Source organism: Panthera onca, chromosome F2, assembly GCF_046562875.1.
Source record: "Panthera onca isolate mPanOnc1 chromosome F2, mPanOnc1 haplotype 2, whole genome shotgun sequence".
NCBI lineage: Eukaryota > Metazoa > Chordata > Mammalia > Carnivora > Felidae > Panthera > Panthera onca.
In genome coordinates this window covers 67367422-67388652 of record NC_138356.1, presented here as the reverse complement: position 1 = coordinate 67388652, position 21231 = coordinate 67367422, and the positions used below count along the sequence as shown (strand labels likewise).

The window sequence follows — 21231 nt, the reverse complement described above, 5'->3', positions numbered from 1 at the left end:
CTGGCACATTTGCTGGTGGGTATAAATAGTCTGGCAGGGGGGCCTCTGCTAAATTAGTATCTCCCAGCCCTTCAGCAAAGGACACTCGGAACCAGACCTCTCTATCAGCTTTACACCAGCGTCTCTCAAACGCATACCGTTCAAACATTTGGGACTTTCCCTTATCGTATAATTTATGAACAGCCACGTGCTGAATGTTCAGAACTGTTCAGTGAAAAGACACACAATTGTAAACCTGTCGCCCACCCTCAAAATCTTACCGTTTGATAACTATAAACAATCGGTAAATACTATACCCATGACCTTCTGCTCCTTATCAAGGACAACATTCTTATTTTAGACTTCTTTCCATGGCTGGTTTTTTTTTTTTTTTTGGTTGTTTTTTTTTTTTTTTTTTTCTTTTTGATAATGCCGACTCTGTAGCACTTTTCTCTTACGGCGTCGTCAGTAAGATTGTATACTCTGGCTTTCCTCTTCTCTCTCATTTCCTTCTGTCTGACGCTCCCTTTCTGGATCCCCAAAATAGGCTTCCAAGGGCCAACCCTTATTTAACTTTTTATTTTCTTAATAAAGAAAATAGTTTTGTGGAGTCACGTGTTACATTAACAGGCTCCCTAAAACGGGCAATCTGGGCAAAATATTTAAAATACATTTGAAAGCTTTGAGGGCACCCCAGGGAGTGGAGGTGCTAGGATCCTGGAGAGAAGGCAGCCAATGAGCTGAGCTCCCCATTCCCCTCAGATTATTGCCTGAGGCTACTTGTCATTCTCAGCACGGAGGATGGAGCCCGAGAAGAGAGTATCACCTCATCGTGTGGAGTGGACACAGCATTCGGGGCTGCCGGAGAGGAGGGAGCCTCAGGTAAGGGAGCCCCCAAATATGCAAACAAATTCCCTGAAGTCATCGGATGACTCCTGAGTTGCACCAGTGAGGAGTGCGATTCCAGGATACCCAAAAGAACGGCAGCAGGGAGGCTCAAGTGCTGGGCAGAGATTTTAGCAACAGAACAGTGCTGGGGAGATAGAGGATGGAGTTCAAGTGTTGCCAAAGCCAAGGGCCTTGGTAAACCAGCCTAGGATCTCAGTTAAGACCTCAGGAGACCCGAATCATAGGAATAAGGGCTACACCCTAAAGCACTTCCCTTAGAGTCATGGAGTGAGGGAAAGATCACAACAGCTCAGAAGAAACAAAGCCTAAAACCAAACCTGGATGGGTTCCAGGTGATGTGCTTGAAGAAGAGAAAACCTTAACCCTGCTTGGAGAAAGTCAATGTTAACCAATTCAACTGAACTCAAGGAATTCATAGGTTGACAAGGATTGGAGCCCGCCAATTTAGAGAAGACTCAGAATATTGGAGGTATCAAAACTCTGATGATTCTTTTTTCTTTTCTTAAATCTTGACGAACTTCATCCGATCTTGTCTTTAACCGTGGCATTATGTGGTTCCCACGTCCTCATCATTCCCAGAAATCCAGCCCCGATTTCCTGGCTTCCCGATACACGCGGACGTCTGTGAGTCCCGCTGAACTCCCAAATTCAATACACTCTACGCTGAGTTGGTTATGGTGCCTCCCAGACTTGTTTGCCCTTCGTTTTGTTAAAGGCACCACCATCCTCCCTCATTTTCAGTCCTAAAATGGTAATCACATTCGGCTTCTTCCTTTTCCTCAAATTCTCCTACAGTGAATTTGTCTTCTCCATGACACCACAGCCGCAGTCTCAGGTAGGTCTTTGTGCCTCTTACTAGGGCTAGCAATTGCATTAAAAAAACATTGAGCTATAAGCCACACACCATATTTAAAGATTAAAATTCAGTGGTTTTCGGTAGCTGTACAAAGTTTCTGCCCCCACTAGCTAATCCTAGATCTGGGCTCTGACAGGAGGGCCAGAGCTTGGAAATGGGGTAGGATGGAAATAAGGTGGGGTGGGGTGGGGGTAGTTAGGGCCCTTCCACGATCAGCATTCTTAGCAGCATGCTGGGGGGTGGGTGGGACGCAAGGACACGGGAGCCCTGGCACCCTTTGTAATGTTGAGCTTCTATGTACGGGACACTTTTCTTCTCTTTTTCTATTACAGCCTCATGGCACACTGTAAGGCAGACCAGTCAGGTGTTATTCCATCCACTTGAAAGAAGTAGAAACGGAGGCCAGCAGAGAGATGCCAGGACCTGTCCAAGGTTACATAACTGGTTCCTGTAGCTCCGGTCTGGACTCCAGCCCAATCCCTTTTTACTGGGCCACACTTCTTTTTCCAGAGCAAAGAGATTACGTCGGACCCTATCTTAGGAGATACAGATACATAAATTAGAAAAGGATCTAGGTAGCAGTAATAGCCTTTCTTTTAAAGTGTTCCTCAAGCACAGAATAAACCCTGAACTTGAACTTGGCCATCTGAGCGCCAGTCCTGCTACGTATCAGTTGTATGATCTTGAGGATACCACTGAATGCTTATGAGGTTCCGTTTTCTCACCTGTAAAACTGAAACGAAAATAGTTATCTCGCAGAGTTGCTGTGAGGGTCAGATCAGGGAATGCATCCTTAGAGCTCTGAAAACTGGAAAGTTTAAAGTTAAGGGAAGGTTAAGGAAAGGGTAAAGTTAAGGTTTTTCTCTGACTAGTAATGGATTCCGGGTGGGGTTCCGGGGCTATTCCCATGCACAGCCTGGCCCAAGCTGATGAATTTATTCACTCACTCAGAAATAAATTTCCATTCTTCCTAAGCCACCCAGCCTGTGATGTTTTGTTATCACAGCCGGAATGGATTTAGACACAGGCTGATGTAACAGTGTGAGTTACAGTGAGTGCAGGGGTGGGGCACTCCTATCAACAGAGGGGTCAGGGCACTGAAACTCACTAAGATCCTGATTTTTTCTGCGTCTTCCTGCAGTTTCTCACCTGGACTGCGTCCTGCAGCATTCTGCAGAAGGGACTCCTCACCACGCCGGTGTCTCACGGGGAAGAGGTGGAATGATCATAAAGATTACATGATACTTTGTTTGGATGACTCTAGCCTGTGGGAGCGTGGGGGAGTGGAGGTCAGGCAGAGCGAGGGGGCTCAGTCCATGGGAGATTGATCTCTCTCTCACTGTGCACTCATATCACCCCCTTTTGTATCCCACTGCACACCAGATCTCGCAAGCTGGGCCTGGCCCCCGAATCATCCCTTTTTACCTTTTTAAGTTCTGTGAGCCTCTCTTTACCAGGCTTCCGGACTGAAATCCAGGGCAGGCCTTCCGAGGATGGCAAACTGGGAAGGTGGCGGATGGGCCTTCAGAAGGCTCTTTTAATTCTGAGGTCACTTTGATACACTAAAAGTCCGTGACATAATGGAAGTACAGGGACATTTCCATTCTCACTGCTTTACCCAGCATGCAGGTTTCTTTCTTGCAGCTCTCAGCTCTGGCCAAGGAGCCCTCGGGCTCGCACTCAGTGCTGGCAGGATTGCCCTTGAACTCTCCATGAGAAAACTGCAGCTGGGTCAGCACCGTCCCGAGCATGCCTGATAAGGGCAGGTCGCAGGGCCTCACTTAATATGTCTGTCCTCTGTGGTGCAGTGAGACCTGGCACTTGGCTGGAGCTCAGATCCAAAGGACCCATTAGTTTTTTGTTTTGTTTTTTGTTTTATTTCAATCCAATCAGTTTTTGGTTTTGTTTTTTTTTAATCCCATACCCACCAGCTGGTAGTCCTAAGCACCAGGGAGGGAAATGGAATTTAAAGGCATTTCTGTGCTTCTCACCTGGGTAAAGGCATCACCATCTCTCTCTCTCTCCTGTGGTATCACAACAGCCTCCTAGATGTGAATTATATGGCTCCCGAATTATCCCAGCACAAAGCTCATGTTCTCTCATGGCCCCTTATTAACCCTCAGTCCTCCTCCTCTCCGGCTCTCCCATGCTCACTTGGCTCCAGCCACCCTGGCTTCCGCAGGGGCCCAGGTACGCGCTCACCTCAGGGCCTTTGCACTGAATTGTTCCTCCAAGCACGTGCTATGAGCTGCATTCATCTACACAGTTGTTTCCTTACCTCTGTCCTGCCCTTGTGAAAATATCCCCCCGCTGATGGATTTTTGTCTGTCTTGTTCATTCAAGCGTCTTAATCACCTGGAATAGTGTCCTTGGTACGTATTTGTTTCAACAAACAAGTGAATGAATGAAGAACTCTGCCACGTAGTGTGGGAAGATAGGAGGCATGATAAGTGTGTGAAATCTTGTCTTTCGCCAGGGCCCTGTTCCCTGTATGTGGGTCTCTCAGCGCCGGCTCAAACCTACCTTGTGTTGAGGGGATATGTCCGCCTGGATCTCCTGGCACCTTGTATACTGTGAAAGTTCTACCTCCAGCACTTAGCACCGAGTTCTGTATGCAACAAGAGCTTAATACATTATGGTCTGGTTGAAGAAGGAGCTGAGTCCTGCAGACACACGTTGTAACCGTTTGTAACCGTTTGTGGAGCGGGTGGGCGTGACGGCCATGGGCTGTAATATGCGGGGAAACAGAACCAAACTCTGGAGCGGGGCACTGAATCCGGAAGTCGTAAACAAGATGGGAACTCGGGGCCGGGACTGGTCAGCAGAGGAATGGAGGCTGGAATGCGTTTGGTGCCTTGCGACTGAGGTTGCCTCCTGGGCAGAGCACGAGTGGTGGTGCCTTTGTTACCCCCCCTCCCCCAGAGCCTGTGGCATGGCTGTTGCCCATCTTGAGTGTCCGGACCCTTCTTCCTTCAGCTCACACCCCTGCCCTGGGGCTTGCCCGCGGGCCTTGTGTTACGAGCCAGGCAGGTGTTACGTTCACCGATTCAGCACGCTGGCAAACCGAAAGCTCATTGGATGCCTAGAGCCCTCCTCCCCAGGTAGCCAGACTTCCCCTGACCCTGTGTTCCATTTCTTCTCTGGGGAGGATCTGTGGGCCACGAGCTCTGCGGTGGACCCGTGTTACCCCCTCTAGCACTGGGCTCCCTGCTTGTGCGTTTGTAGGTATTCACTTCCTCTTTTAGTCCCTAAGTCCCTGCAGAGCAGGGTTAGGATTCTACTTGTATCTTTTATCATAACCGTACCTTTAACGTGCCTCATAAATAAATTCACTTACTAAAGGTGTGTTGATCTGAGGGAATTAACTCCTGAATGGAGGCTGCTCTGGGAGGCAGAGATGGCCCAGAAGAGCGCCCCGTCTGACTACGCAGAAGCCCTGCTCCTCCAAAGTGACGCACTTACCGGGGGACAGCAAGGGTGCTCAGCACTGACTGTGTACCAGGCCCTGTGCCAGGTGTTTCTCACACCTCATTATATTTATTCCTCAGAACAATCCTGGGAGGTAGCGCCGTGAGGATCTCTGTGGTGATGCTCCTGCCAGGTGCCCCACTAGAATGACTTGATTTGAGCCCTGTGAGCAGAACCTTCGCAGCCCTTCCGTCTCAGCTCACCTGACGCCTCCTTGGAGAAGCCTTCCTTGACTTCCCCCCTCTAAGCATCCCCTTCCTGCCGTTGTCCTTGATCACAGTACACGGCCTGTCTTTCCTTCAAGCCCTTAAATACGAGCTGTAATTATCTTATTGTTTTTTTTTTTTTTTTCCCTAAAATTTCCACTTCCCCTCCCCACGATGGTAACTCCGCGAAGACGGTGGGCCTGGTTGTGTTGTCCACTGTCGTATCTAGAGTGCTTAGCAAAGTGCCGGGCACACAGTCAGCATGCGACACGTGTTTCCTGACTGGATGACTCAGATGTCATCATTTTGTGCCTTATAAGTGCCTGTGAGATTGTAAGGGCTCAAAATGCACTGCGATGCTTCAGGGAGATGTTTTCGCATTTCGCTCCCTTTGTCTGAGTCTCCTGAATTAAAAAAGATATTTTCACAGCTGTCCTTTCCATAAAAGTCCCACAAAGATGATTATTTTTTATTTAAAAAAGAAAACATATGTAACACCTATGTATGTCAGTATGTATTCTAAGCACTTTACAAATATTAACTATCTTAACCTTCATAACAACCCTAAGAGGTAGGTACTATTACTATCTTCATTGTGCAGAAGAGCAAACAGAGGCACAGAGAGGTTAAGTAATTTTCCCAAGGTCACACAGCCAATAGATGGCAGGGCTCGAATCTAAACCCAGGTGGGCTGGCTCCATAGCCCATGCTCTTAACTATTGTGCTATGCTTTTCTTTACTCCACTGTGGAGGAAGTGTGTAGAGAAGGGAGAATAGGGGATTATCATTGATTGAACCTCGGCTAGATTCTAGCCACTTTGCTAGGTTATCTCACTTAAGCCTCAAGACTGGATATTATCTCAATTTTGTAGATTGGAAAATTGTCACTCAAGGAGATTAAGTAACTTGCCTGCAGTTCTACAGACAGTGGCAGAGCTGGGACTCAAACTCTGATCTATTTCACTGTGAGGTCCAAGTATCTCCCCTTCTCCATGCCAAATGGCGGCTAGTAAAAGCAGGCCTAGAACTGGAGCTCTGGATCCCCTGCAGAAGTGTCACCTTCATTATGCAAGACCAAGGTACATTCTCCATAATTTTGCTGTAAAGGAAAAGCAGCTTTTCTCATGGCAGTTGTGGTTCTGCTTTGCATCTCTGCTCAGTGACATTGGTCCAGCCATGGCTCATGATGGAACCAGCCCTTGGTTAGATATCAGAACAGGCAGCTCAAGCCTCTCTAAAATTCCTTTTGTTGATGGTAAGATGGAGACACTAATTTTCATGTTTCCTGCCTTAGTGGGCTGTTGCAAAGATCTAATGACATTATGGTCATAAAAGGGATTTAAGAGCTGTAAGAGTCTGTGAGAGAAACCCAGAACAGCATGGTGCTTGAAGAACAGACCCTGGGGAAGCAAGGACAAAACCTGGCAGAGCCTGATGCTGTGGCAATCTTGAGTGATTTCTCTTGTAGGCATGTCCTTGACTTAACATCTGTTTCAAAGTCATGATGTTCAGGTCCATTTCTTTCCCAGTGGCCCTTCTATTCTGGAGATCCTTAGCAAAGCAAACATCACTGTCCATTCATCAATCCATCCATCCATCCATCCATCCACTTACTTGTTATAGACAAGCATCCCAGTTACTGGAGATAAGGCACAATGACCAAAATAATGGAGCCCTTCGATCCTGATAGTGAGTTTGTGTGTGTGTGGGCGGGGGGCACCCACATGCACGCACACATGTGTACACATACAATTATTTGGTATACTACAAAGCACTTAAAAACACTATAGTAAGCATTTTATACACATGTTTTTATTTTATCGTCACAGAAAACTGATAAGGAAGGGGTTATCCTCTATTTGACAGATGAGGAAACTGAGGCTCGGTAAAGTTAAGCAACTTGGCTAAATAAAGCCCAGTGATTAGAAAGTGTGGAGCCAGAATGCATTCTCAGTTCTCCACTCCAAAGCCCAGATATCATCCTGATGATTGTATTAAACTCTGTGAATGTAATTGCTTTAAACCTTCCCCTGCTTATCTCTCGGGTTTTATAGCCTTTGCTAGTGTGTATCCATCATAAAGCTGTGGGCATCAGGCACACCGAAAAAGAAGTTAACCCGAAACTAGCTCAGGAATGTACCTTAGGGGTTGGTATGTACTGAGCTGGAAATCACACAGGCCTGTGACCGAACACTTGAGGCATGAACGAGTGATGTTTGCAAAGTAGCATTAGAAAGTGGCTGGCACGTTAATGATTTAAAACTCTAAGCTTTTAAGGCTGAGCTCACATATATGTATATGTATATGTGAACACATATATGTTCAATATGGAACATATTCTGTTCCATGCTCTTAGCAGTGACGGTTCTACTAGGCCAGCAGAGCCACCATGGGTCATATGGAGTCAGGGATGCCCCAGAGACATTAGACCTTGGGCAGTTGTGGGAGGTGATGAAGAAAACTACGTAAGACCCGCTTCTACTCCTGGTGCTGGGCTTGGAGTTTCTGTAGGTCAGCAAGGCCAGCAGTTAGGGACAAAAGATGAATGTGAAGTGGAGAAGAGTGAGGACCATCTGGGGCACCCAGTGACAAACCAGAACCCATAAAGGCAAATTGGAACCCACAAGGAGGGGTTGAAACCCCCATCTTTCTCTTGCTGCCTCTAATTTGGATGATGAGGGCAACCCCTCCAGAAGCTGGTGCCCTTTGTTACAGAGTCACACAAGCTCCTGTTGCAGACTCAGAGATGCCAGAGGAGGCCATCCGGTGGGGCCTGAAGAGCCGCGGGCCGACTCCTCCCCCACCAACAACGAGAGCCCACAGACCAGCCACGTTCATTAGAGGCACCAGCATGCAGTGCTGGTCCACTAGGACCTTCAGAGCATAATGACTGCTTTCAAATATTGCAGATTCTTTCTGTGACCAATGCTAACTCAGAACCATGCAGGGAAGGGAATTCTGGGAAACACAGTTCCAGTGTAGCCAACTTGGTACAGTACAAGACCTCCACACATCCTGACCTCTCGTGGAATGTATATGGCGAGTCCACACAACTTAGCATTGAACGGGTTCTGATTGCACGATACTGGTTTGTCTTCCGACTTGATCTTGGCTCCTTCAGTAAAGAATACTACCTTATAGTTTGTGTTTCCCAGCAGTGCCCGGTTCAGTGCTGGCCACACAGAGACCTTCAATGAGCTTCGATTGCAGCTGACCACTCCCCGTTTGCCTCCTCTGTTTAGGAAGCTTAGATTTTGTCCCTTAGAAATGACTCCATCTATAATATCCTTGACAACTGATTATGTTGTTTCTTTTCTAGCTCTCAGTGACAGGTGTTACAATTCCTGGAGTCCATCCTTCAATAGGTATGGCCTCGTAGCATTGACAGAAATGAAACTTGAGGAATTTAGATTTTATTTTATTTTATTTTAAGTTTATTTATTTTGACAGAGAGACAGAGTGCGAGCAGGGGGAGGCAGAAAGAGAGAGAGAGAGAGAGAGAGAGAGAGAGAGAGAGAATCCCAAGCAGACTCTGAGCTGTCAGCCCAGAGCTTGATATGGAATTTGAACTCACGAACTGTGAGATCTTGACCTGAGCTGAAATCAAGAGTCGTACGCTCAGTCGGTTGAGCCACCCAGGTGCCCCGAATTTAGATTTTATTTTCTCTTACTGTCCACCAGGATGTTGGACTCACACATGATCCATTCCAAGCATGACTCAGAACAAGAAATTCACAAATATTTTATGTTACATTATTGTTATCATGTCTTTAGTCTCCTCCAAATTTTTGTATATTCTCCTTCTTTGAAAACCCTTTTCACTGTGATAAAATATGACGAACATAAAATTTACCATTTAAACTACGTTGAAGTGCACAGTTCAGTGGCACTGAAACTAGTTAACCCGAAACTAGCTCGGGAATGTATCTTAGGGGTTGGTAGTTCACAACTGTCTATTCCCATAACTCTTTTTATCCTGCACAACTGAAAGTGTGTACCTATTAAACACTAACTTCCCTTGTTCTCCTCCCCCCGCCCCTGGCACTCACCACTCTATTGTCTGTCTCTATAAGTTTGACAACTCTAAGTACCTCGTTAAGGGGAATCATACAACATTTGTCTTTTAGTGACTGGTTTATTTCACTTAGCAGTGTCCATAATATCTTCAAGGTTCATCCATGTTGTAACACGTGCCAGAATTTCCTTCCTTTTTAAGATTGAATAATATTCTATTGTGTATACACCCACATTTTACTTATCCATTCATCCATTGATGTCTTTTTATCTCTTTGATAACCTATATGACACAATGAGCCCAGAGAGATTGATTTATAAACTTATCCAGGAGACTTGTTTCGCTTTGATATTCTTACATTTACACAGCAAATACAATATATATTATACTTTGAAGATCCTTAGTTACCTAAGTGTAACATAATGGAATGAGATTCATCAAAGAGGAAGTCTCAATGAACTGGGACTACAAAAAAGGGGAGGGGGGTGGGAACCTAAGAAAGATGTTCAACAAACATCTGGTCATCCCTGGCTATGCTGCCTCAAGAGAATCATGGCAAGTGAGGAAGATCTAATTGAGTTCATATTAGTTCTATTGAACTTATGTTATTTACATTTATTAATATTTCACAAAAATAATTTTCACAACCACAAACAATATTTCTTTGGAGAGAATGCAACTTTGGAGTCAGACATTCTCACTGTGTGGTTTGGGTCAAGTAACTTAACGATGACTGGTCATATTCATTAAGGGCTTACATTGCCAAATGTCATACTTTCACTCTCTCATTTATTAAAAGTACCATTATTATCCCCATCTTATAAAAGGGATGACCGAGGCACAGAGATTTGCCCACAGTCACAGAGTGTGTAAGTCACAGACCTGGGAATCAAACTGAAGTAGTCTGACGGCAGAGCCTATGATGTAACCACTACTCTGCACTTGACCTTGGCTTTCCCATGTGCAAAATGGGGCAGTAATATCTAACTTTTAGTTTTGTATGAATTGGAGATAAATAATATAAAAAATATTCCAAGTTCCTGGTGTGTAGTAGGTCCTTTATAGCTGATATCTCTTCTTGGAGTGGCTTGTCGACCTTTGGAGTTGAGTTAACCTAGTTGCCTTGTAACTTTAGCTCTTTGACATGCTCCAGAAAACTTACGATTGTTCGGATCATCTAGTTATTTCTTATTGTTAGGTTGAGGGAAAGATTCCCTGTATCTTTCCACATACTAGGTGAAATGTCCCCTGCCCCACCCCCGTTGGCGGGGCAGTTCTCACTTGGATTTCTCAAAGGCAGTTGTAGTCAAATATCATCTGGGTTGTAGTCTTCTTAAGGCTGGACTTTGGATAGAGTTCAGAGTGGTGCATTCACAAGACTATCAGCTGGTGTGGGTTGTTGGCTGTAAGTTTGGCTGGGGCAGCAGCTTGGGCTTAGGCACCTAGCAACATGGAGGCTGAGCTCCAAAATGGAGGATCTACAGAGCAAGCAAACATCCCAAAGGAGCCAAGTGGAAGCTACTGGGCTCCTTTAACCCACCTCTGACGTCATGTAACATCACTTATGCCACATTTATTGTGGAACAGGAACCATTCACTGAGTGAGGGGCCTATACAAGGACACAAATACAATGGTTCCCTAGGGGGCCATTTTGGAGAACAGCTACTACAACTATCAATGACCCATATCTTTTCAATGTCTGTCCCTTCGACTCTTTTGAAATAATTCTCATCTGAAGGGTATCATGGTATAATGAGTTATTTTATTTTCTTGAGCTTTAGGTTCCATAATTTGTAAAGGGAATAAGGCTCCCTGGTTATTGTTCGGAGGGAAAGTCACTCCAAAATGGTAGTTCTTATAATTGACTCAAATATTTGTAATGCTAAGTATGGGCTCTGTACCAGGCTGTTTACACATGTCGTTTCATTTAATGTCCAAAACAGCCCCGTGCGGGATGTGCTAGGATCATCTCCACATTACAGACAAGAAAACTGAAGTTCAGAAAGCTTATCTAATGTCACACATTTAGGAAGTGGAAGAGCCACGCTTTTCATTATTTCACGTATTGTTTTTATCATTTTTTTTGTGCATAATTCTTATTTCCTTCAAAAAATTAGAAACCTTGAAGTAAAGGGTTTGATGTTAATAATTTTCATATTCTCCCCAGTGCCCCTGCTCAGAGTTAGGCAAAGGGTAGATGTGAAAACCATGATATTTGTTAACTAGAGAAGAGACTAAGTGACAGGGAGAATGGGGATGTAGAAATTCTCAGCCAGCACAGTGACTTGTTACACAGTTTTCTTTGAGAGACCTTTTTACCTCTTTTGCAGCGATTTGACAAAATCCTCAAGGTCACAGAGAATGCCCCTGATGGCTCCACAGGAGGAGGGCTGAGATCAATTGTATTTACTATGCTGAAATCTCATCAATTTCACCCTACTACCAAACCCCAAACCGTCTCTACACTGACATTTATTTCAGAGATTCTTTGCAGACTTCTAAATATCCTCCTGTGTTCTGCAGCCACATTGCCTGTCCTCATAGGACACATTTAGATTTATTAATACCCTGAAAACCTTGTGCCTTGTTGCAAATCTCATTGCCGTCCCGCTTCCCCAATTCTCTGAATCCCAGCTAATTCCTAAAAGCCACTCATCAGGAAGACAGTGATAAAGGCTTCCGCGCGGTTAGAGAGCTAGGGACAAGAGAAAATAATTATTTACCAGGTCACTCTGTCCCCAAACCACCCTTTGAAATTCTGTTTCCATGACCTGCCATATTTTTTTTTTTCAATCATTCATCTTGAAATGCAAAGAGTAATGATTTCCTGCAGGATTATAAATAGTTGTAGAGTGGCTGACCTAGACCAGAAATCACTGTTTAATGTCTAATGTTAGATGTCAGGGGGAATTAATTGGGGAAAGAGATAAACAGCTTTGCAGAAAGGAAAAGGTTTCCTGAACACTGTGCCCAGGAAGGACTTAAAGGGTCTTAGACGCTCTATGGGAACCCTGAAATAGGCCACTTCCTTCATATTCTATCACCCAGGGGGGACACAGGACGCTGTCCAGTGGACTCAACTGGATGCTCGCATGTGACTTATACCCCCCTGCCCACCTCCAACCATACCTCACATCTCTTGATTCAGAATCTAAGCGGAATGAAGGGTAACAGGAATGTGGAGGCTACTCTTCTCTCTTGTGGCACCAACTGTGATGACAGGTTTAGATAAAGTCGTCTAAGAAATTTGGTGTCGGGTAAGGGTCATGGATTCCCAGAACTAGAAGGTGTCTTAGAAGGAAGCTTCTGAAAGTGTGGTGCATGGATCCATGGGGAATCTGAATCCCTTTCAGGGAATACATGATGTCAAACCTGCTTGCACAAAAACACTAACATGTTATTTGCCTTTCCGCCAGTTTTATTTATTTTTATGGTGTTGACATTTGCACTGGTGAGGTAAAAGCAATGTGGGTGAAAATGTGGCACCTTGGTGCAAACCAAGGTCTTGGGTACAAACTGCTCTGGGGGTCGGTGCCGTTGTCCTTTACCTCAGGTACTAGCTGCAAAAAATCGTCTGTTTCACTTAAGAATGGCCGTGATGAGGCAGTAAAAAAGTATTAATTGTATTAAACCTTGACTTTGAGTACATCTCTTTGGAATATTCCATGCAGTGAAATGGAAAGTATAGAGCACCTAAAATGCTTCTCCTGCACACCAAAGTGCCTGGTTATCCAGGGGGAAAGAAATCAGGCTGTTGTTTGAGATAGGACCTGAACTTGGCCACCGTTTTCAAGGAACGCCATTTTTGCTTAACAAAAAATAGTAATAACTGACTGACAAACGACGGTTATTCAGCCTTGGGTATTTAACAAATTGTTTCTCAAAAATGAATGAAACAAATCTGGCACTTCAAAAAACCGTACTGGCAGAATTTGTGGCAGTGGCAAAATTCACATTTTTAAGTGAAAATCAGAATTTTGAAACTCTTTTCTCTGGCACCATGAGCCAGATTAACATTGAGAACACTTGCCCAGCTCAGTGAACCAACATTTTCCAAAAGATCAATGCACGATGGCACAAAATCCATACATGGGTAAAACACTCATTTAAAGTGTGAGATAGCTTAACGGACATTAGCAGAACCGAGTTCAAAAAGCCCATTGACATCTCAGGCTCCATATTGTCGTTAATCTTGAAGAATTTATCACTAGCCAAGTTGGGTGAGGTATCAGAGAAGAATACCCACCCATAGTTACCTGGAAAGGCTATTAAATTCTGCCTCTCCCCTGCTCCCCCTTTTCAAACTGTGTATCCCAGTGAGGCAGAATTTTCTTCCCAGACTCCAGTCAAACCAGTATATCACACAGGACTGAATGCAGAGGCACAGGTGAGAATCCAGAGGTACTCTCTAACCCAGACACTAAAGAAATTTACAAAAATACCAAACAGTCCCACCCTTCTCACTAAGTTATTTGGTTTGGGGGAACATATATTTTTTACATAAAAATATGACTTGCATTAATATGTCATGGCTTGTTTAAATGAATTAATAAACATTTTTAATGTTTTAATTTTTGATCTCTGAGATGATAAATATCAGTAAGTATCACCCATGTAGTAAAAAGTTTTCAAATGACCCCAGGCTTGGCCCATCTACAGCATCCCCACTGTTAAGTATAATGTGAGCCAAAATTTGATGTTCTTTCCCTCTTAAGAGTTCCTTTGTTCCAGTTACATATTTCTAGTCACTATAGCCTATTCTGTCTTATTCCACCATTCTATAAACTCACCACCAGGCAGTGTATATATCATGGTTCCAGGGACCTAGTGGCTGTGTTAGGATCTGGTATGGTCATGAATGGGTTCCTAGAAAGACAGCAAAGAGAGTTTTGCAGATGATAACTAAATGCCGTGGGGATTTGAGACTCTTGAGCATGAAACAAGTAGAAGCCTTCCTTCCCAAGCCCATTTTCCTAGGGAATGTCTTCTGTAGTGGGTTTAATGGTGGTCTTCAATAAGGTATAGGACCTCCAATAAGGTCCCAATCCCCAGAACCTGTGAATATTACCTGTATGGCAAAAGAGTGCATATTACCTTATATGGTAACAGATAAGATGGAATTATCTGAGTGGGTTCTGAGTGCCTTCACAAGTGTCCTCAGAAGAAAGTGGCAAAGGAAAATAAGACAGAGAAAAGAAGAGGATAGGGACACACAGGGGAGGCAATGTGAAGATGGAGATTGGAATGATGTGGCCAGAAGCCGGGGAACACCAAGGAATGCCAACAGCCATGAGAAGCCAGAAGAGGCAAGGAAGAGATTCTTCCCTGGAGCCTTCAGAGGGAGCAGGGCACTGCTGACACCTTGATTTCAGATTTCTGGTCTCTAGAATACATTCTTATAGTACTAAGGCATCCAGTTTATGGTACTAAGCCATCCAGTTTATGGTGGTTTGTTCTAGCAGCCCTGGGAAACTAATATACCTTTGATGGTCTGGGAACAGGCATGCCAACTGCTTGTTAGAATAACAATAACAACAACAATAATAAGAGTATCTACTGAATATCCACTCTGTGCCAAGCACGGCGCTAAGCGCTATAACACATTATCGATCAATTGCACAACTTCATGAGACAGGCATCATTGTCACAGGCATCATTTGTAAGTGAGAAAGATGAGACTTGGGGTTACAGGGCTAGTAAGAGGAGGAGCTGAGATTAGACCCAGGATGTGTTGGACTCTTTCTTGGTGGCTTTTATCAGTACCTTGGGAAGTACTGCAAGGACAGCCCATTTTATCGTGAGGGAGAGTCAGGGAAAAGAGAACAGAGCCGGCGGGGACCAGCATGGAGCAGAGAGAAGCCGAACAATCCCAGGGGGCCCTTTAGCAGCTGCCAGGGTCCCCTCTCAAACCTGCCAGGGCAGGGCTTGGCAGGGTATGGAGAAGGGGAGGAGGGCTGGGGTTCAGAGATGCTCTTGGTCGCTGTTCAGAGCCAAAGACTTTTCATGGTGGTTCCGTAATTCCCATACCTTCCGCCTAGACTGGTAAGGCAGCCAGGAAGCACATATTTCATGCAGGGTGGATTTTGTCAGCCAGTGTTGGTCTGGCAAGCCCTCCGTCCTCTCGGGCAATCCGAAGAGAGTCTGCCCAGATGCTGCCAAAGCCCCCGTGAGGCCCTGCTTGTCAAGTCATTGCCATTCATGTCGCCTGAGGGCATTTGGGGCAATTTCCATTTCCTTCCCCGAGGCCCAGTTTCCCTTTGATCTTACACATCTGGCTCTGGTCTATAAACTCAGCTCAAGGAGTAATTAATGCAAGCTCAAAGGAAGGGCAAAAGCCGAAGGGAGCTCTCTTCTACGGCCAGCTCAGTTCAAAGTGCTCGAGGACAACCTGAGCAGGATAGCTTTATGAGGTTCCAGAGCTATCATCACCCCAACTGCACTGGGAGCAGACAGGGTTGGCTCTGCTGCAAACGAGGCGTTTGCTTGTAATTGCTTAGGATGAAGGATTTGTGGCGGTGGGTGTAGCACAGTCTGAGGACAGACTCCAACAATTCTTATAACTAAAGGCTATCGGATGAGACAGCACCACTCTTTTCCTCCAGCCCATGGCTAAAGGTACGACAAGGAATGAAATGAATCAGGTAAAGGGCCCAACATTTACTGAGCACCTACTATGTGCCCGGTGCTTCGATACGTTATTTCTCACATTTTTTTTCCAGAGGACGATACTGAAGCTCATAGAATTTCTGTCTAGGGGCGCCTGGGTGGCGCAGTCGGTTGAGCGTCCGACTTCAGCCAGGTCACGATCTCGCGGTCCGTGAGTTCGAGCCCCGCGTCGGGCTCTGGGCTGATGGCTCAGAGCCTGGAGCCTGTTTCCGATTCTGTGTCTCCCTCTTTCTCTGTCCCTCCCCCGTTCATGCTCTGTCTCTCTCTGTCCCAAAAATAAATAAAAAAATTTAAAAAAAATATATTAAAAAAAAAAAAAATTTCTGTCTAGTAAAATCTGATCTAGTAAAACCTGAATTATCACATGTATCCACAGCCTGGGCCACTTTCACCATCCCGTGCAAAATAAACACTAAGATTGAATAACGTGACCCTTGTATGTACAACGAAGATCCATCGGGGGCACTTGAACATGAACATGTCTGAATGAAACACAAACATTCATAAAATTGGATCTATAAATTCAAGACATTCTTTTTGTTATTTTTGGTGGGTCAGAGGGTGTGTGCTGAATTCTAAGCCAAAATGTGCCCAACGTGACATTCCTCAATCTGTGGAAGTGTTAACTGGCCGTGTGGTCCGTGGATCAGAGCTGGCTCACCACGTGCTTCTGACCAGGCCAGGAGGAAATACAGAAACTGAGCAGAAGCGTTCAGGGACATTCACTGCAATTTGACATTCATGCCATTTTTGCTGTATTTTACAAAAGTATTGAGTACGATAGATTAGAAATTTAAATATCTGATCCTTCACCGCAGTTAGAGAAGCCTGTCAGAGCGTGCACATCTGGTCATGCATGAAGCCATTCGAACAAACGAATGTTATAAAAACAGTATGTTTTGGACGTGCATATATAATCATTTGAATGTGTGCTTAAATCAGATCTATTCAAGCCTTCCTAACTCATCTTTGTGGTTCTTGCCAGAGTCCCGTTGCTTATTGTTCAGCGATAGTGTTTATTTGTTTAACTTTCCATGGGATGGTGAAAACAGCATTCTATTTTCTATAGTCTCGGGGAAAAATCCCGATTCCTTAGCAGGCAAGGCGCCTTCTCACCATTCTCTTCCATACTCTGCCTGGTCCAGGACGCTTACGCTGCCCGAAATGCCTCTTCCTTGTCTTTGTCTGTGAGCTCTATCTTCAGTCTTCGAGGCTCAACTCAAGCAACATCTCCTTGGAGCCTCCCTCCAACCCTCTGCCCAGCTATGGTCATTTCATCTTGGATGCTCTCAACGCACACTGCACAGGCCTGGCTCACGGTGCCCCCTGGCATGGATTACATATCTCTTCCCTGTTCCACATCCTCTGCCGCCCTGTGCACCTGGCTTGAGACCCCTTCCTGCTTTGAGAATCAGACCAAAGGTCATCTCCTCCAGGAAACCTTTCCACACCACAAATTAACAGCTTCTTTCATTCATTCATTCAACACAAATGTGTTGAGCACCTGGTATGCGCAAGATCTTGTGTTAGATTCTGGAGAAAGGTCCGTCACCCGACAGGACAAAGACCCCACATTCTAGAGGGAAGAGATATTAGAAAATGAAGCAAACAATAAATACAATCATCGCAGGTAGTGGGATGTTCTGTGAAGGAAGAAAAGCAGGGTGCCAGGATGGAGCGTTGATGGGGGTGAGGAGGACTGCTCAGGGAGAAGTCACAGGGAGTTGGACGCGTGGGCCTGAAGGGTGAGAAGAAGCCAGCTATTGTAAGGACAGGGACAAGTGTGTTGCAGACAGAGGGAAGAGCAAGGGCGAAGGCTGTTGGTGGGGAACACATTCGCTGTGTTGCAGGGACAGCCAGAGGCTGTGAGTCTGGGGCAGAGAGCAAGGAGGGGAGTAGGAGGAGGTGAAGTCAGAGAGGGAGGCAGGGGCCGGACCTCTAGGGCTCTGTCGGCCACGGCAAGATTAGAGTTTAGTTTAAATGCAGTGGGAATCCCTTTCCACGCTACCCAGGGAGGAGTCCATTCGGCGTTGTTTTGCATTCAGGTTGTAACTTCGGGGAAACTTTCACCATCTCCGGAGCTCTTGATGTCCTGAAAATAAAGGAGGATGCTCTCAAATCTCTTGCAGCAGGAACCCACTTGGGCGGCACGGGCCTTGGCTTTCAAATGGAACGGTACATCTACAGAAGGAAAAGTAAAGCTTGGGAGAAGCTGCTGCTGGCAGCTCCTGCCATTGTTGCCATTGAAAACCCAGCTGATGTCAGTATCGGGTCATCTGGGAATACTGGCCAGCGAGCTGGGCTCGCCGGCCGCTTTGCTCCTGGAAACTTCACTAACCAGACCCGGGCAGCCTCCTGGGAGCCGAGACTGCTGTGTGGTCGTTCAGCCCAGGGCTGACCACCAGCCTCTCACAGAGGTGTCTTATGTTAACCTACCTACACACTGCTCTGTGTGACACAGACTCTCCTCTGTGCTACGTGGGCATCGCCATCCCTTGCAACCAGGGAGCTCACTCGGTGGGTCTGGTGGGGTGGGTGCTGTCCTGGGGAGCTCCGCGCATGCGTAGCACCATTTCCGGTGAACCCATAAAGAAGGTCGTGCCCCCTCTCTGAAGAGATCCTGAAGGGGTTGAAAAGGAAGAGCAGGCCACTGCCAAAAAGGCTGTGATCATGGAGGGATTTCAGGGTGAATGGACTGCTTCAGCTGCTGAGTTCACTGCTACTCAACCTGAAGTCAGGCTGGTCTGAAGGCGTGCAGGTGCCCTTTGTGCCCACCCAGCAGTTCCCTCCTAAAGACTGGTCCGCAGCTTCCACTGTTCAGGCCACCGAATGGGTAGGAACAACCACCGAGTGGTCCTAAGCTGCTCTTTCACAAGGGCAAACGAAATGGAAATTAGGTTGATGGAAAACAAAGGTCTCTAAAAAAATTAAAACATAAAAGAAATTAAATGCGGTGGGAATCCACTAGAAGGTTTAAACAAAGGAGAGATGCAATCGGGTTTATCTCTTTCAAAGAACATTCTGGCTGGTGTGTCAGGGGGGCAATACTGAAGCACCACTTAGGAGGCAGCGACCGTGGTCCAGGTTAGAGATGATGGTGGCCTGGGCTGGGATAGCAGTGCTGGCAATGAGGACAGGAGGGAGGATTCAGGTTATGTTCTGGAAGCTGGGCTGACTGCTGGAATGAGTGATGTTTTGGGAGTTCTACTGGATGTAATACTGCAAAGCTTGGGACACCTGGATGGCTCAGTGGGTTGAGCGTGCGACTCTTGATTTCAGCTCAGGTCATGGTTCATGAGTTGGAGCTCCACATTGGGCTCTGCACTGACAGCATGGAGCCTGCGAGGGACTCTCTCCCTCTCTCTCTGTCTGCCCCTCTCCTGCGTGCTCTCTCTCTCTCTCAAAAATAAATAAATAAACTTAAAAAAAACTACTACAAAACTTAATTGTAGGAATATTGGAGTTCTCTTCAGCTCTGAGTCTGGGCTTTACTAAAAGCCTTAAACAGAAAACATCCTAACTACAAAAATGTCCACCGGGAAAACAATGCAAATGTGATTGTGTGCTAGCTGGAACGTAGGTGTCGGCATGTGAGTCTACAGGCATTTTCTGATCCAACATTGCCGTTATATCAGAGAAACAAAACAAAACATTAGCAGATAAGTGTCCAAGGTTTAAGTCCAAGAAGCAGCCCTGGGCCTCACCCCAGAGACTGTCCTCTTGGCTGACAATGAATCAATAAGATGCTTTGTTTGAGCCCCATAATTCTATCCTAATATTAACCAAGGAAAGGTGTCCAGAAGACAGAGTGACAGGCCTCTGGGCAAGGAAGTGTGTGACAGCCAAGGATTCGCTTTGCTGTTCAGTCCTTTGTTTTTCTCAGTATTCCAGAGCTCCCTAGGAATCTGGGGGAATCAAGATTTGAGTCAGCAGGACTCCAGAGTCTATACAATAAACCTCAGGGACCAAATCAGTCGTGATTGTGCCCATTAGCATGATGGATCCAGACACTGATAAGCAGGTGGGTGGCAGGCGAATGTGGGTACTAATCACATTTCACTCTCCTGTGCTTGAGTATATGCCCAGGGAGTGATCTGATCACAGCAATAGTAATCGCTTCAAAATGTATGGGCCATCCCAACGGATCAAACTTAACTTTTAAAATTGGGGCAGGAAAAAAAAAAAAAAAAAAGAGGCTTAGCCGATGATGTCTATAATGGACAGTATGACAAATGCCCATTTTTCTATCTTAAAATGATGTTTAAAAAAGACTTCTTTCATCAAAATTCATCAGCATGGTATTCACTGCAGAGGACGTTTTTGGAATACTGATGCATGCCGGCGAGCATATATTTTACACCTGCTGGGAGCTAGGTCTGGGGGTGGGGTAGGGAATGGAGAGATAAGTAGGATGCGGGAAGTGCCTGGAAAAGGTCAGTTGTTGGACTGGTGGACCACTGGGTGAGCTCAATCTGGAGAAAATGGTAGGTGTGGTCAAACCTTGGATAATTGTTGTAAACAAAGGAAATGGAGAAGGAAGCCAACACTATGTCTGATCTATGTCTGTAAACAACACTCACTTTGGGGCCAAATAGACTTTGTTAGGAATCCCACCTATCCCGCTCACCAATGTTTGCACCTTGGGCAAGTCAGCCTAAATTCTCCAAGCCTCAGTTTGCCCATCCTTGAAATGGGGGAAATCATTATCTCCACAGTCTTAGTGAGAAATAAATGAGATGAAGTATACTCAGTGTCTACAGACCTAGCACATAGTTGGTGCTCAGCACATGGCAGAAAATGATAACACAGTATCTCCCCTTATCCACAGGGGATGTGTTTCAAGACCCCCAGTGGATGCCTGAAACCATGGATAGTATTGAACCCTCTATATACCCTGTTTTTTCCTATACATAGATATATACCTATGATGCAGTTTAATTTATAAATTAGCCACAGTAAGAGATTAACATTAATACTAAAATAGAACAATGATAACAATACACAGATAAAGGAGACTAGGGCATAGATTCTTAGTGATTATTTTGCTCTACTAGAATTTCTTTTCTCTTTCTGATGAAAAGTCACTGTATTTGGGGGTATCTCTGACTCTTCAGGCAAAAACAAGGCTTGG

General features: G+C 45.5%; 1 pseudogene; it reads left to right on the top strand.

Annotated features, from left to right (window-relative positions):
• The first annotated feature begins 780 nt into the window (after positions 1–780).
• On the top strand, positions 781–19462 carry LOC132664676 (small ribosomal subunit protein uS2 pseudogene; annotated as a pseudogene).
• The last annotated feature ends 1769 nt before the right edge of the window (positions 19463–21231 follow it).